The sequence below is a fragment of the Gossypium hirsutum genome, chromosome A03 (assembly GCF_007990345.1).
Source record: "Gossypium hirsutum isolate 1008001.06 chromosome A03, Gossypium_hirsutum_v2.1, whole genome shotgun sequence".
Classification (NCBI taxonomy): Eukaryota; Viridiplantae; Streptophyta; class Magnoliopsida; order Malvales; family Malvaceae; genus Gossypium; species Gossypium hirsutum.
This window is the reverse complement of record NC_053426.1, coordinates 74,771,671-74,789,079: the sequence shown is the minus strand read 5'-3', so window position 1 is coordinate 74,789,079 and position 17,409 is coordinate 74,771,671. Positions and strand designations below refer to the sequence as shown.

The 17,409-nt window shown below is 37.3% G+C and overlaps 1 non-coding gene across 1 annotated transcript; it reads right to left on the bottom strand.

The window, feature by feature from the left end:
• Positions 1–16,941: 16,941 nt before the first annotated feature.
• On the bottom strand, positions 16,942–17,048 carry LOC121225677 (small nucleolar RNA R71). Its single transcript, XR_005923535.1, has one exon. It is a non-coding gene; the product is annotated as a small nucleolar RNA R71 (small nucleolar RNA).
• Between the last annotated feature and the right edge of the window lie 361 nt (positions 17,049–17,409).

Sequence of the window (17,409 nt, the reverse complement as noted above, 5' to 3'; positions counted from 1 at the left end):
TACAAGAGATTTATGAAGCTTAGAGCAGTGATAAAGAATTACAAGCTAAAAGAAAACAATGTGCGACACATACAGGATAAGACTTCAGAATCGGCTCTGATGGTTGTCTGATGTTTAAAGATCAGATTTGTGTACCAAAAAATAATGAGTTGATTCGAAGGATCTTGCATGAAGCACACAATGGTTGTTTATCTATGCATCCTAGTAGTACAAAGATGTACAATGACTTGAAGAAAATGTATTGGTCGAATGGAATGAAAAGAGATATTTTCGAGTTTGTATCACGATGCTTGGTTTGTCAGTAAGTAAAAGCTGAACATCAGGTGCCTTCGGGTCTACTTCAGCCTATCATGATTCCCGAATGGAAATGGGATCGAATTACTATGGATTTTGTTTCAGGATTGCCGTTAACTCCGAAGAAGAAAGATGCCGTCTGGGTGATAGTCGATAGATTGACAAATCAGCCCATTTTATTCTGGTATGCACTGATTATTCTCTTGATAAGTTGGCTGACTTATATATCAGTGAGATTGTTAGACTTCACGGAGTACCCTTGTCGATTATTTCGGATAGAGATCTGAGGTTTACTTCACAATTTTGGCAAAAGCTGCAAGAAACATTAAGTACAAAGTTAAATTTCAACACTGCCTTCCATTCACAGACTGATGGACAATCAGAGAGAGTAATTTAGATTCTTGAAGACATGCTCAGATGTTGTGTGTTGGAGTTCCAAGGAAGATGGGAAAAGTACTTATCTTTGGTGGAATTTGCTTACAATAACAGTTATCAGACGAGTTTGAAAATGGCACCCTATGAAGCGTTGTATGGTCGCAAGTGCCGGACACCACTGTATTGGACCGAACTCAAAGAAAACCAGATTTACGGAATTGATTTAATCAAGGAAAATGAAGAAAAAGTGAAAGTGATTCGAGACTGTTTGAAAGCTGCTTCGGATAGGCAAAAATCTTACGCATATTTGAAGCGAAAAGAGATCGAGCTTCAAGTTGGTGATAAAGTGTTTTTAAAAGTGTCTCTGTGGAAGAAAGTTCTTAGATTCGGTCGGAAAGGCAAGTTGAGTCCACGTTTCATCAGACCGTATGAGGAAATTGGAAGAATTGGCCCGGTAGCGTATCGGTTAGCATTACTGTCGGAATTAGAGAAGATTCATGATGTATTCCATGTATCTATGTTACGCCGGTATTGTTCGGATCCTTCACATGTGATTTCACTGACAGAAATTGAGTTACAACCGGATATGACTTACAATGAAGAATCGAGTAAAATTTTAGCTCGGGAGGTCAAGCAACTGAGAAATAAAATGTATCGCTCTCATGAAGGTATTGTGGCAAAAACATGGGGTAGAAGAGGCTACATTGGAGCCCGAGGAAACTATGAGGAATCAATACCCACACTTGTTTATCGGTAAGATTTTCGGGGATGAAAATCCTTAAAGGGTGGAGAGTTGTGATAACCTGAATTAGGGCCTAATCAGAATAGTGGTTTTGGGACCACAAAATTTGAGATAGAAATAATTATTTTATGATTATTTTGAGGTCTTTGATATGGTTTCATGATTGTGTGAAAATTTCGTGAAGAAATTCTATGCATAAAGTGCTTAATTTGAAGTTAGGGACTAAATTGAATAAGTTGCAAAACTTGCATTCTAGAAGTTTCTAGCATGAAATTGCTTTGAAATATTAATTAGGAGGTTTTAAATAGCAATTTGACCAATTTCTAAGTTTATGGACAAAAATTGGACATGAATGGAATTTTTGAAAGTTTAGTAAGGAAGGGCATTTTGGTCATTTGGATATTAAATGAAATAAAATGGGAAAAATAACACAAAAATGATCATCTTCGCCATAAGTTTCTGCCGAATTTTTCTCTCCACCATATCTAGGGCTTCAACACTTTTAAGCCTTGATTGTAAGTGATTTCTATGCCCGTTTTTAATGTTCTTTACATTTTTGAAATCCTCGTAGCTCGGTTTACCTATTTCTACCAATATTTTGAGCTAGGGTTTATATTTAAAATTTTACCTATGGATGATATGTATCAATTCTTATGTTTTATGGTAGAATATGAAGTTTGAGATTGTGTTAAACAACTTTTGCTAAGTGATTTTTTTGTCAAAACGAGTAAAATGACATAATCGGTAAAAATACATAAAATTCATAAGTACATGTTAGAGTGTGAATTTGATGTTGCTATAGAAGGGAAAAATGATCAGCATGTCATAAAACATAAGAAAATAGGATGAGGTTTAATTTACGAGCCTTAGGGAAAAATTGTAAATATGTGAAAGTTTAGGGGCAAAATTGTAATTTTGCCAAAGTTCATACTAGGGGCTGTTTTGATGATTGTATGTATTAAATAAATTAATTTGGTATTATAGATCAAGAGAAAAGAGATTCAAGCCGAGATCGGGGGAAAAATCAAGTTTATGAGGAATAGGCTCGACTATTCTCATTTTGTATCGGGGTAAGTTCATATGTAAATATTGTAATATAACCGTTATTTTAAATCATTTAATGCTATTTATACGATATTATGATTGTTATCATGCAATTCTATGCTTTGTGGTCATTGTTGGACAACATGCAAAAATTTAATGAATTATGTGAAAAATGTGAAAGATTACCGAATTATTGTCATTGGTATTCCAAGGAGAATGGTAAAGGAGTACGAACGAGGAAAGTCCCGTTGAACCTTAGGAATATATTAGGATATTTGGGCATTCGAGCTCGTTGAGTCGAGTCTGAGTTCACTTATGGATGCGAATGTCCGAGCTCGTTGAGTTGAGTCTGAGTTCGTGGGATGTAACTAGGCATCCGAGCTCATTGAGAGTCTAAGTTCACTTATGGATGATAAAACCCGAGCTCATTGAGTTGAGTCCGAGTTCGCTTATGGGCGGGTTACATGGTAGCTTGGCTACATATGTGGCACTTATGTGCAAACTTTCCATGTATCCGAGTTATATTCCGATGTGTTCAACAGGTAAAAAAATTCTAGTGAAATGGAAGAATACTCAAGATGCAAGTGACGTATTAGTAACTATTGTGGAATGGGCACTTTGGACAGGTATGTACTTAACCCTCGGGTTGAGACTTGATATGACAACAATAATATGGTAAGATGATGAATGATGAATAGAAATGTGATATATGTTTTGGTGATATTGTGCTAATGATTGGTTGGTATAATTGCTTTGTTAAGTTATTTGTTATTTGCATGTGGACTTACTAAGCATCTATGCTTACTCCCTCCTTTTCATTCTTTGTAGTTTTGACAAGTCAATTTGGAGATTGGGACGGTTGGAGGCACGCTCACACTATCACTGGGCAATCGCAGTATAATGACTTGTAATTTTTGGAAATATGGCATGTATAGCATTCCAATCATTTTGTATGTATAATCTTACGATATGACCCATGGATGGAATGGAAATGTTTGAGAATGATTAGCTCTTGGAATGGCTAATCAAGTTTATATATGATAACATGTATGCTTTATGTCTGAACTAAACCATGAAAATCCTTGGAAAGGTAAAATTGGCCACAAAATAGAATCAGACAGCAGCAGTAGTGACGTGAATTTGAAAAATCCCTAAAAATAGTAGAAATGGAATTAAATGATGAATAAGTTATGGAATCTAAGCTTGATGAGTATATTTTCATATGGAAGAAACAAAATAGGTAAATTAGTTATATTTTATGAGATATTTAAGCTTTTGTGGAACAAGGTCAGGGCAATCTCTGAATCCCCTATTCTGATTTAAAAATTCACCATAAATTTTACAAAAAAAATTATGAGTTTTACCTTACATGTATGAAATCATTATTGAGTCTATTTTTATAAGAAACAAACGGCATAGTCATTGAAACTTTGTACAGGAAGATATCTGATTCCTAATACACAGGGGTCAGAGTAGCCGAACCCTGAAATAGGGGAGACTTTAACTAATAAACTGTACTAATTGGCCTAACCAAAAATTCTAGAAAAAAATTTGTAAGTAGATATATGAGTCTAGTTTCAGGGAAAATTTATGAAATTGGATTTTGAGTTTTGTAACTCATGATATGGATTTTTTAGCGACTGTGATGCAGTTAGCCAGCTTGTCTGGAAATTCTAAAATAAATTGTTTGAGCTGTTTAATTAATGAATTAAGTCCGTTAACACCTCGTGCTCGACTCCGGCGATGGTCTCGGGTACGGGGGTGTTACACCGACCCTACAGTAGGTTCACAGTCGACTTGCAACCTTAGAACACATTTCAGTGAAATGGGGTCACACGCCCAAGTGACCTGTCCGTGTGGGCCCATATGCTCGTGTGGCCCTTACGACCCAATTTAGCCTTAGACGTGTGGATCACATGGCCTGGCCTAAAATCCCGCACGCCCGTGTGCCCCACATGGCCTAAATCAGTCTAGCCTATGTGTTGCATACGGCTTACCTGGCCACCACACGATCGTGTCTCCCGCGCATGGCCTGGCTTCGTTGATCACACGCCCGTGTTATGGCACACGACCTACAACATGGGTGACCACATGCCCGTGTGGCATCGATAGTTTAATTTTTTTGGCTTTCACTGAATCTAGTTTTCTGTATTTTCGGGTATACACCTGGTACGATTTCGCTGCTATCCCAACTATGAACACTCCAGAACCTAAAAATTGACATACCAATCATTCAGAAACATGCTTCAAACACGATTAAATCAAAACCTAAAATCAAAAAAGATCCAATTCACTATTTATCACTTACCTCAAACTCCGAACAGTTTCGACTATATTTTCACAGAAGAAAAGCCCCTTTCTTGCCAATTGGTTGCGGCCAAAACCCCACAATTAGACTAACAAAAATAAACCATTAACACTAGAACGACACTAAACAGAACCTACTCTCCACTCGATGAATAACACTTACCACAAGATGAAATCCAAGTCGAAAGTATCAATATTAATGGGAAAACAAAAGAAAACGAATAAGAGGGAAAAAGATGAACGTCAGAATTTTGTGAGGAAAAAGGGAGAGAACCAAAATTTTGGGAAAAAGAGAAAAAAGAAGATGTGATACACATCCCTTAATTCTCTCCCTCAAACCCACTACTCAACAACTTCTACAAAATTTTTGTTTGACCAAAACTCTCTCGGTCAAACGAGCAAAATAAACTCCCATGCTCGCGCAGGGATTCGAACAGCAGACCTCCAATACACCAACACACATCTTAACCACCAGACCAGTAGGCCCATTCTGATATGGTTTACAAACTTTTAATTAAAAGCCTACTAGCTAGAAATAGGGGTTAGGTTAGAAAAATACTAAAATTTTCCAAAGCTAGGGCTTGAACTTGGGACCTCTCACACATACCCATAACACTTAACCACTGAAGCAGAAACACATTTTGTCAAATTTTCACAAAAGCCGAAACAAGAATGTTGGGGCGTTACAACTCTATCCCTCTAAAAGAAAATTTCATCCTCGAAATTTTCCTGATCAGAATAGATAAGGATACTGCTGACGCATCGATTCTCAGGCACCCACGTGACCTCCTCAGTGCTATGATTCTGTTACAGCACCTTCACTAATGGAATAGACTTCCTCCGAAGAACCTTTATATCGAGATTCAGAATCTAAACTGGCTTCTCCTCGAAGGTTAAATCTGGCCTAACCTCTATTTCCTCAACAGGGACAATATAAATAGGATCAGATCGGTAATGCCTCAACATCGAGACATGGAATACGTCATGAATACGGTCTAGCTCTAGAGGTAACTCCAACAGATAGTGACTGGTCCTATTCACTTCAGAATTCAGTAAGGCCCAATAAACCTAAGGCTCAACTTTTTCTTGCGACCGAACCTCAGGACCTTCTTCCATGGCGAGACCTTAAGAAACACGAAGTCCCCCATAGAATACTCAATCTCACGTATCTTTAGATCAGCATAAGACTTCTGTCTGTCAGAAGTCACCTTCAGACGATCCTTAATCAGTCGAACCTTATCCTCAGTCTCGGAAAACAACTTAGGACCCAACACTCGATGTTCACCCAGCTCAGTCTAACACAAAGGAGTACGACACTTACGACCATACAAACCCTTGTAAGGTGCCATCTGAATGCTAAAGTAAAAGCTGTTATTATAGGTGAACTCTGCTAGTGGCAAATAATCCTCCCAACTACCTTAAAAGTCGATAACGCAGCTCCTCAAAATATCCTCTAATATTTGGATCACCTTCTCAGATTGACCATCAGTCTAAGGATGGAACGCAGTACTGAAATCCAATCTCGAACCTAGAGCTTCATTAAACTTTTTCTAGAATCGAGACGTGAAGTGATGATCCCTATCAGAAATGATTGAGACCGGTACCTGTAAACTAAAAAATATATAGGATTTTTCCAACATAAGTCGTCATCTTTTTACTTAAAATTGTTGTTAAAACCAAGTAATTGTTTAATAAGTTAATGAAATATATGAAAATATCAAATTGGGACATAGAAATTATTAAAATGTGATTTTATACTTTATTATGTAGTTTTCATGCATAAAATGGCTTCTTTTATATTAATTTGAGCATTTTATATTTTCAAGCTATAAAGTGGGTCATGCATGATTAAATTAAATAATAAAATATAAAGTTATATTTAATGATTTATTTTAATATATTTCATTAATAAATTGGGTTTTAATTAATTAAGTAAATTGATTAATTAAAGTGGTTAAATTATATTCTTTGGTCCTCTAAATTATCTACTATTGTTGGACAGGTCTGACAGCTTTATGTTGATTACAAAACCATCCGAATGGAGGACATAGTCAACCCAAAATTCGGCTGCATGTGGATGTTCATAAAGAAAATTTTGGTTTAATTACAAAAGGTCCTTGAAGAGTTGAAGAAATCGAAGATTTACTTGGAGATTTACAATTGACTGAGTCCTGATCCTGATGATGTTGTAGCACTTAAATGAAGCAAAAATCAGCCACACTCCCACAAATCATGGCCAGCCACTCTTGGATGAAGTTTCAAATGATGGACACTCCTATTTTTAGCAAACTAGCTCCCTTGCCTCATCTACAAATAAGATCCCATTTCTCACTTATCCATCATTCCTCACTTATTCATCATTCTCTCATCTCTCAACTCTCTTAGCTTTCCTTCCCCCTCACACCTATCATCATCTTTGCGTAAGATTTTTAGCAAATTTTCCTCTTAAAGAGCCCTTGGTTAGCCACCTCGGAGAGCCCTCAGCAAAGGAGCAAAGCGAAGGAACAAAGGAGCCTTCGTCAGTCAGAGTCTTAGGTGATAACCACTTTGATTTGGGTTTAATCTTTCTTTTCTTTAACTTAATTCATGAATGTTTGCTATGTGTCTATTGTTCTTGTTTACTACAATGATAGCTTAATTTTATTTAAGTTAGGATGATTGCTTTGATTAAATAATACTTAATTGATTCATGCTTATAATGTTTGTGCCTCAATCGATCATGTTTTCAATTAAAATCAAATTTTTATTTCATTCATACGTGATTGAAAGGCACGCAAATTAGTTGAGTGATCCTAACTAGATGACGACTAATGGACACATAATTGAAATGTGCATGCCCAATTTAGATCCTAACCCGATTAAATTGCAGGTTACATAACAACCCTAACCAGGCTCTGTTATCTGCATAGTTTTTAGATTTGTGTGATTAAATTGTTTCAAACCTAACACGTCCCTGCTACCTCGCACGAATACTAAGAAACCCTTAGTAAATAAGGTTTAGTAAAATGTGTAGGAATTATAGAAATATATGAACTGTTTTCATCCCTTCAGTTAAGGGATTCTGTAAATATTCTTTTTATTACAATCCCTTATTTTAAGGGATCATCTCCTAATATTAGTATCTTTCCCAACTTAGAGTTTCGTAAATTAAAGACATAGTTTGTATATATAAAAGATGTAATATGTTCTATTGAAAAATAATATAATACAAAGAAGTACTCTGATTTCTACATGGTATCAAATTAGGTTACGGTTTCTTTCCAACCTAGACCATGTCTGACATTTCTTCTTCTACATCTCCTTCTCCTACTCCGAAGATTACTTCAAATCCAAAAATATTTTCTGGTTCTGATGCTCAATCAGATTCGTCTGGTCTGACTATCAATTGCCATTGATTGAATGGCAACAATTTTCTTGAATGGTCCCAATCGGTTAAGTTTTTACTCTTGGACAGAGAAAGATTGGGCTATGCTACTGGTGAAATCAAGAAGCCTGCTGTGACTGACACTGGTTTTTGCTAAGTGGATGCGTGATAATGGTCAGGTTATGACTTGGCTCCTTAATTCCATGACTCCGAGTATAAGCAGAACGCCGCTGAAATCTGGAGTGCAGTCTATGAAACCTACTCTAGCACTGATAACATTGCCGAATTGTATCATATTGAAGATCAGGCAGCCACCCTTAAGCAGGGAACCATGCCCATCACTCTCTACTACATTACCCTTACTACTTTTTGGCAGCAATTAGATTTGTATGCACAGCATGATTAGGCAGATCTAAGAGATGTTGCCCTTTATCAGCAAATTATCACTCAGCAAAGGCTTTTCCAATTTCTTCAAGGCTTGAACAATGACCTGGACAAGGTTTGCGGTAGGGTCCTGGCTATTTCTCCTCTTCCCTCTCTTCGAGAGGCTTTCTCTATGGTCAAGAAAGAAGAAAGCCGAAGGTGTGTGATGCTGCCTGATGAACCATATTCCACTCCTAAAAGATTTGCCTTACTGACCCATCAATCATCTCCTTCTTCCAAACGGGGGAGACCTTGGTGTGATCATTGTAAAAAGCCCGGCCACTCTAAGGAGAAGTGTTGGAAGCTTCATGGTAAGCCTTAGGACTAGAAGTCTAAGAACTCTCGAGATAATAAATATAGCCTTGTCGTTGCCACATCTGTCACTAGCTTCACCAAAGAACAGATTGCTGAACTTCAAAAATTGTTTGGAAAGTTTTAGGTGTCTTGTGAGGGTAATCTGGTCATGAAAGAACTAGAAGGTAACCCTTCTTTTACAACATTTTTCTCCTCCTAGATCACTCCTAATTGGATCCTCGATTCTGGTGCTACGGATCATATGACTGGTAACAAGGCCTTGTTTCATAATTTTTTCCAAACCTTTGGTAAAGCTGTCAAAACGGCTGATGGTTAAAATAGAAGGACATGGAACTGTTGTTCTCAATGAACATATTATACTTAAAAATGTTCTCTTTGTACCAAATCTGGTTTGCAATCTCATTTTTGTTAGTAAACTTTCCATAGACTTGCACTGCTCTGCAATTTTTAATGATCTTGATTATACTTTGCAGGCACTGAACTCGAAGAAGATGATTGGTAAGGCCAGCTTGCAGAATGGCCTCTATATCCTCCCTTCCTCTCCTAAAACTGAGATCTCCAAATCTTTTACCGTTTTTAAAAAAAAATTGATACTGTTATGTTATGGCATTTTCGTTTAGGCCATCCTAGTTTTCCAATACCTTGTAAAATTGTTTCCTGCTCTATTCATTAATAAAAGGCCAAATTCTTTTTCTTGCATAGTTTGCTTTCTTGCCAAACATACTAAATCATCTTATTTTCCTTCTACATACAAGCCTTCTCACCCTTTTTCTTTGATCCATAGTGATATTTGGGGTCCTTCTCGGGTGAAGAATGTTGATCGTTGTAAGTGGTTTATCAATTTCATTGATGATCACAGTAGGATAACTTAGACTTATTTGCTGAAAGATAAATCTGAAACTGTTGGTGTTTTTGCGCAATTTTATAACATGGTTCTCATTCAATTTGGGTCTAAAATCTAGCTCTTTAAATCTGATAATGGCAGTGATTTTTTTTCTAGTTCTTTGGGTGATTTTTTCAGGAAAAGGGCATAGTTCAGCTTAGTTCTTGTGTTGGAACCCCACAACAGAACGACATTGCCAAAAGGAAAAATAGGCACCTCTTCGAAATTACTCGTTCTCTTCTGTTTACCACTAATGTTCCCAAATATTTGTAGGGGGAAGCCTTATTAACTACCACATATTTAATCAACCGAATGCCTAGTAAGGTTTTAAAATTTCAAACACCTCAATCTATATTTTTGCAGCACTTTCCCCATTTTAAGCCTATCAGCACTTTCCCCATTTTAAGCCTATCTCCTCCATTCTGCCACTTAAAATCCTTGGCTGCACTATTTTTATCCAAAATATTGCTCTTAATAAGTCCAAGTTAGATTCTAAGTCTTTAAAATGTGTTCTGGTTGGGTATTCTTCACTTAAGAAGGGTTATAAATGCTATCATCCTCCTTCTAAATGATTTTTTACCACTATGGATATAACATTTTATGAGCAGGATCCCTATTTTACTCCGGCTAAAATTCAGGGGGAAATATGGAGTGATTTTTAGCTACATCAGGTATCTCCTCCTAATCTTCATTCTCAACCTTTAGAATTGCCACCATTTTTGCCTTTATCTGCAGATTTGTCATTCGTGATTACTCTCATTTATTCTCCTGTAATACCTATCACCAATTCAACCACACCTACTTGAAACAACCTTTTTGAAAATACACCTACACCCATTGAAAGTCTTCCAAAAACAACACCACCCAAACAGCTTCGTGTCTACACAAGAAAAAGAAAATATATCCTTGAGACTATTTTACAATCTGATTCTTACCGAGAATTGGATTTGGGTCTAGCTACTGAAATGGAAGAAGAAATCAGTAAGTCCACTACTCTAGATGACTTCCCTATTGCTATTAGAAAAGGGGTTAGACAGTGTACCAAGCATCCTATTGAAAAATTTGCTGGTTATAATTCATTGATGCCTTTTTTTCAAGCATTTACAGCAACCTTGGATAAAGAATAGGTTCCTACAAGCATAGTTGAAGCTCTAAAGGATCCAAAATGGAGAAGGGCTGTTGAAGAGGAAATTTGTGCACTAGAGAAAAATGTCACTTGGACTGTTACAAACCTTCCTCAAAGAAAAACGGCTGTCGGCTATAAATGGATCTTTGCTATAAAGTATAACTCCAATGGTAGTATCCAACGATACAAAGCTAGACTAGTGGCCAGAAGATTTATGCAAACATATGGGATAAATTTCACAGAAACTTTTGCACCTGTGGCAAAGCTTAACACTGTTCGAGTACTCCTAAGTTTGGCTGTAAATTATGATTGGCAATTACACCAACTTGATGTAAAAAATGCATTTCTAAATTGCAAGCTAGAGGAAGAAGTCTATATAAAATTGCCATCTGGCTTAAAGTCTATTGAAGGTAGCAACAAGGTTTGCAAGCTCAACAAGTCTCAACAATCACCAAAGCTTGGTTTGAGAGGTTCACTAAAGTCATTCTTAAAAATGGCTACAAGCAGTCCCTTGCCGATCATACTCTTTTCATTAAGGTATCTTCTACAAATAAGAAAGCTATCCTAATTGTCTACGTGGATAGCATAATTCTTACTGGAGATGATGAGGAAGAGATTAGCAATTTGAAGAAGTTGTTAAATAGGGAATTCGAAACCAAGGACTTGTGAAACCTAAGGTGTTTCCTAGGAATAGAGGTGGCAAGATCAAAAGGACTTCTGATCAACCAAAGAAAGTATGTACTTGATTTACTCAAAGAAATTGGTTTTCTTGGTTGTAAGTCGGCTGATACACCAATGGAGGCAAACTTGAGATTCAACAAAGAAGATGGGACCTTAGTAGGCAGAGAGAAATTTCAAAGATTAGTTGGAAAACTAATTTACTTTTCCTTGGCGAGGCTAGATATAGCCTTTCCCATAAATGTGATAAGTCAACACATGATTAATCCTACTGAAGAGCATATGGCAGCAACAAATAGAATTCTCAAGTACTTGAAGAAAACTCTAGGATACAACTTAATGTTTAAGAAGACACAAGACAAAACTGTTAAGATTTTTACAAACTCTAGTTGGGCCGGAGATCTCACTGAAAGAAGATCCACTGTGGCTACTGCACTTTTGTTTGGGGTAACCTTACAACTTGGAGAAGTAAAAAACAATCTGTCATTTCAAGAAGTAGTACTGAAGCTAAATTTAGAGCACTAGGTTTGGGAATATGCGAGGGACTTTGGCTACTTAAATTACTAAAAGAACTTGGCACTAATCATGAGGATCACTTTGAAGTTTTGTGTGACAATCAATCTGCTATTCAGATTGCCAAGAACCTAGTTCAACATGACCGAACAAAACATGTAGAGATTGATAGGCATTTTATTGCTGACCAAGTCAACAAAAAGACAACCATTCTTTCATACATTCCTTTAAAAGGACAGATTGCAGACATTCTTACTAAGGCTTTACCAAAGCTTGTTTTCAATATATTCCTATTCAAGCTGGGTTATACAATGTATATCCTTCAGCCTGATGGGGAGTGTAGGAATTATAAAAATATATGAACTATTGTCATCCTTTCAATTAAGGGATTCTATAAATATTCTTTTTATTACAATCCCTTATTTTAAGGGATCATATCTCCTAATATTAGTATCTTTCCTAACTTAGAGTTTCCTAAATTAGAGACATAGTTTGTATATATAAAAGATGTAATATGTTCTATTGAAAAATAGAAAAATATAGAGAATTACTCTGATTTCTACAAAATGCGTATTTACTAAGTAAAGGATTCTAAAAGGACCTAATATGGTTTCCAAACTCATGAAAGATCGAGTTGCCATGGAATGTTTTTCCAAATATTGATAAGCATGTTGATAATAATTTGAGTTTAATTAAAGTAATTGTCCTAGCTTATTTATGTTATAATTGTTGTTTATTATGTTAATTCTGCTAAAATCTATTTCATTCATATAGTTGCATGTTAGGATAAATCACATTAGGGATCATTGCATCTAGATTAATTTTACATAATTTTAATCAATACTTCCAAATCAAATTGTGTTTCTATTTACCAAGTTGTTTATAAAATTTCTATAATTGAGTGACTTAGCACGAATACAATCCCTGTGGACACAATAACTCGATACTTACTTATTACTTGATAACAACTGTGAACACTTGCACAAACCTGAGCGTTACAAGTTTTTGGCGCCGTTGTCGGGGATTGTCAATTGTTGCCAGAGTCATTCTTTGTGAAATTATTTATTTTCAATTTGGTTATTTCTAACAGTACTAACTTATTCTTTTTAATTTTTTGATTTTATTTTTAGGTGTTTATGAGCATAGATCAAATTATGGATTTACTCCCAGTAGACCCTGAAATTGAGCAAACTTTCATAAAAAGAAGATGTGAACGAATAGCTCAAAGACAAGTCGAGATGGACCTTGGAAATCAGAATCAAGACCAAGGTAATGAAGCCGATCATGTACGAAATCCCATCCTCATTGCCGATGATAGGGATCGATGCATCAGACAATATGCTATGCCACTTTTCAATGAGTTAAATCTAGGAATTAGAAGGCCAGATATTGAGACAACCCAATTCAAATTGAGACCAGTATTGTTTCAAATGTTAGAAACAATGGGCCAATTTAGTGGTATGCCCATGGAAGATCCACATCTCCACCTTCGATTGTTTATGGAGGTGAGTGATTCATTCAAGATAGCCACTGTAACTGAAGATGCACTAAGGTTGAAGTTGTTTCCATACTCATTGCGAGATCAAGCACGAGCATGGCTCAATTCATTGCCACCAAGTTCTATATCTACATGGCAAGAATTAGTAGAGAGACTTTTGGTCAAGTATTTCCTGCCTAGCATGTAACGCCCCGATTTTTGGGCCTAGAAGTATTGGGCCTTGAGTCTGGGTTCGGGTAGAAGACGGCCCGAATAAGTTGGATGTTATTATTATTATTATATCATATGTTTAGCTTAGTAATTAAATAAATTACGAAGGGTTTATGGTGTGGGAAAAGTCAGGGCTTGGCCCATAGCTTTAGCAAAATTCTTAAATTTTTCCTCTTAAGGGAATCTGGGCAGTAGGCCTTATTAATAATTTGGGTTGAGTTTTAGCACAAACAAGCACCTGGCCCAGTGGCTAAGCACGCTAGGAGGGCGTGGGAGGTGCCTGGGTTTAAGGCACAGCGCGCGCAAATGGTTGTTTTTTTTAGTATTTAGGTTGCGGTTAAAATAGGGGTTAAGAGGAGTTGCGAGCATAACCCAACACAAGGAGTGCCCATGGCACAGTGGCAGCAGCGTGCTGGGCACGCGGAGAGGGCGCAGGTTTGAGTCCTTATGCGGGAAAATTCTGTTTTATTTTTAAAAGTTGGTCAGAACTGAAGCAGGTAAGGGTTATAAGTTAATTGTGAGAAGATTATGTCATGAAAGGAACTTTGGTGCAATGGTAAGCAGCGTATGTCTGTGTTTAGAAGGTCGTAAGTTCGAGATGTATAGCAGGCGAAATTTCCTTTTTATTTCGCAAGTAACTGAGGCTTCAGCAGGAATAGATTAAGATTAATTGTGACCTTATATTAGTAAAGAAAGAAGCGTGCTACATTGGCCAGCAGCACGGGTGAAGGAGCAAGGGTGGACCGAGGACTAGGGTTCGAGCTTCACCTCGTGCACGGAAGGTTTGGGTTTTTGCTGCTCGCGTGGGGAAGGAGTTAGAGTCTGAACCGGACTCTCCTGGAAACATGCTGAAGCAATGCAAGGGGTGGATAAGGATGAAGCTAATCGGTGGAAGAGTTTGAGCTGATCAGGGGATTGGGTAAGGAAGAGATAAGGGAGGAAATTTAGGAGCTGATCAGAGAACTTGGTGTTGGCCGAATGTTGGACTCTTAAGTAGCAAGAGTTGGCCGACCAAGGGTCTCTAGTATAGGCAAATTCGGCTAGGTCATTTAGTGTGGGGAATTTCGGCATTTGGACTTGTGGCTACTGAATTCTTTTTGTATTTTTAGGATTGGGTTTTCTCTTTTTCTTTCTTTTGCTAGAAGCCGAAACCTACACCCTACACCTATGCCAACTTCTCTTCTTCAAGAACCAAATTCTCTCATCTTCTCCCCTCTTCTTTTCACTTTTCTTTTCTTGTCGACTCTTATCTTATTTATCCCTGTTTCCTCTCAAAACCATGTACCTGCTGCCGATTACCCCTTAGTCGAACCTAAATCTTTCATATTTCTCTTCTTTTTCTCTTCATTTGTTTCTCCCATATCTAAGAGGCTGAATCTTACTATAGCTGAACCCCATTCCTTTTTTCTTTAAAAAGACGAAACCTTTATACTTGTGGTTTAGAAAGCCGAATATTTGGCTACTTGAACCTGTTTCTTCTAACTATGGTAGATCGGGATTAATATCATAGATAAGAACACTCTTTTGGGCAGAATAACAATTGAGTGGGCAAGGGGGCATACATTGAAGGGCTTCAAGGCTAACTTAATTGGACATTTAGATCTAGTCCATATTTCGGTAGAAAGGAAACTCGTGTGTGGATCTCGCCAACGTATCATTACAGATCAGGTGTGTAAACGACACCCACTAGTAGACTAGATTGGCAAAAGCCGAAGAGCCGAAATGTCGAAAAGCCGGCATTTCGAGAACTTGCTAGCGTGCGAGCGCTCGTGGGATTGTTTGTATTGATAATTTTGGTAAATTCAATGGGAAGATTGTAAAGTGCACAATTTCATGCACCTCGGTGAATTTGGGCTTCAATGGGCCGAAAATGGGTTAATGGGCCAACGGGCCCAATTCAGTAAAAACGCTCGGTAAGTGTTTCTGTTAATATGTTAATGGCTGTAATATGCATGGAAACCCTAAAATAGTAAATTTACTAAAATACCCTTAAGTATGAAAATTACCATTATACCCCTAGGGTTAATTTTGACTGAAATACATGATATTCTGATTCTGTTTGTTGTATGCCATGACATGTATATTTGTTGTATGGGATATGGGTTATATTGATGGGGGAAGCGTTCTATTGGCTATGCCACAAATATCTGTTTCTGGTGGCTATGCCACAGATATCTGTTCTGGTGGCTCTGCCACAATATCTGTATCTGGTGACTCTGTCACAATATCTGTTCTGGCAGCCATGCTGTAAATTTTGTGGCGTGTAGCGGATGGGTGGGTCAAGTTGTCTCCCCACATGGTGTAAGGTTGGTACGGGGGTGTATACGGCTGGACATGGGTTGGATTTCTGCATACATGCATAATATATGTTCTGTTATTGCAATGGGTTTAAGGGCCACTTTGATTTCTGAACAGGGCTAAGGCCCAGATAATACTATTTCTGGATAGGGCTTAGGCCCAGTAAAGCTTGAATCGATTTAGGCTCTAGTTGGGTTTATTTTACACATTGAGTTTTCCAAACTCACCCCTCTTTTTCCCATCTTTGCAGGTGAGCCTTAAACTGGGGACTTGGGGCTAGTAAGATTCAGGATGGCCACGTGGACAGCGCAGATGGTTTTTAATTAAATTAGTATTCCTTTAAATTATTTTTCAGTTATCTTTCGGGTTGTAACAAGGCCGCTTTAATTATTTTTAATTGTTTTTAGTATGTTTTGTTAGCTTAGTTATGATATTGTTTTAATCGTATGAAATTGACTAGCTTTATGGCGCGTTTTAAAAGGTTACTTGATTTTAAAATATCGTGATAACAAAGCAAAGCTTCCACAACAAAAATGTTTTCAAAATTAATAACCTCTTCAAATGGTTTTAAACGAATTGGTTTTCCATGAACATTCACTCGGTTAAAGTGTGGCAATGGTGGTGTGCATGTCTAGGATTGGATCCGTGGAGAGCTAGGTACTTAAGCAGTCTAATAGACTCACCTCCTCTTTTCTGGCATCCTACCTGGTGCACAGCTTTCATTCACTTCAATCTACAAAGAAGATATCCTTTGAACACTAAGAAAAATTTTAGATAAAACATGCCTTTCTCTAGGAAAGCTTCAATGTGACACGCCGGATTCGGTCGTAACGTCTGGGCTGAGTTTGGGGTCTTACATAGCAAAAATGCTAAGTTGAGGAATGAGATCACAACTTTCCAACAATTGGATGTCGAGTCTTTGTATGAGGCTTGGGAGTGATTCAAGGAGTTACTTCGTAAGTTTCCTCATCATGGGATTCCTCATTGTATCCAGTTGGAGACATTCTATAATGGTCTCAATGCACATACAAGATTGATGGTAGATGTTTTTCCGAATGGTGCAATTTTGTCTAAGTCTTATAATGAGGCTTATGAGATCATCGAGAGGATCGCTAGCAACAACTATTAATGGCCAACAAATCGAACAACTTCAGGAAGATGTATAGCTAAAGTTCATGAAGTTGATGCTCTCACTTTGTTAACAGCTCAAGTATTGTCTATTTCCTCTATGTTAAAGCAGTTTACCGCTAATAGTGCTAATAATTTTGCAGCTTAGCCACCAAGTCCGTTTGAAGTAGTTTCCTATGTGTACTATGAGGAAGGTCATTCTTTTAAGAAT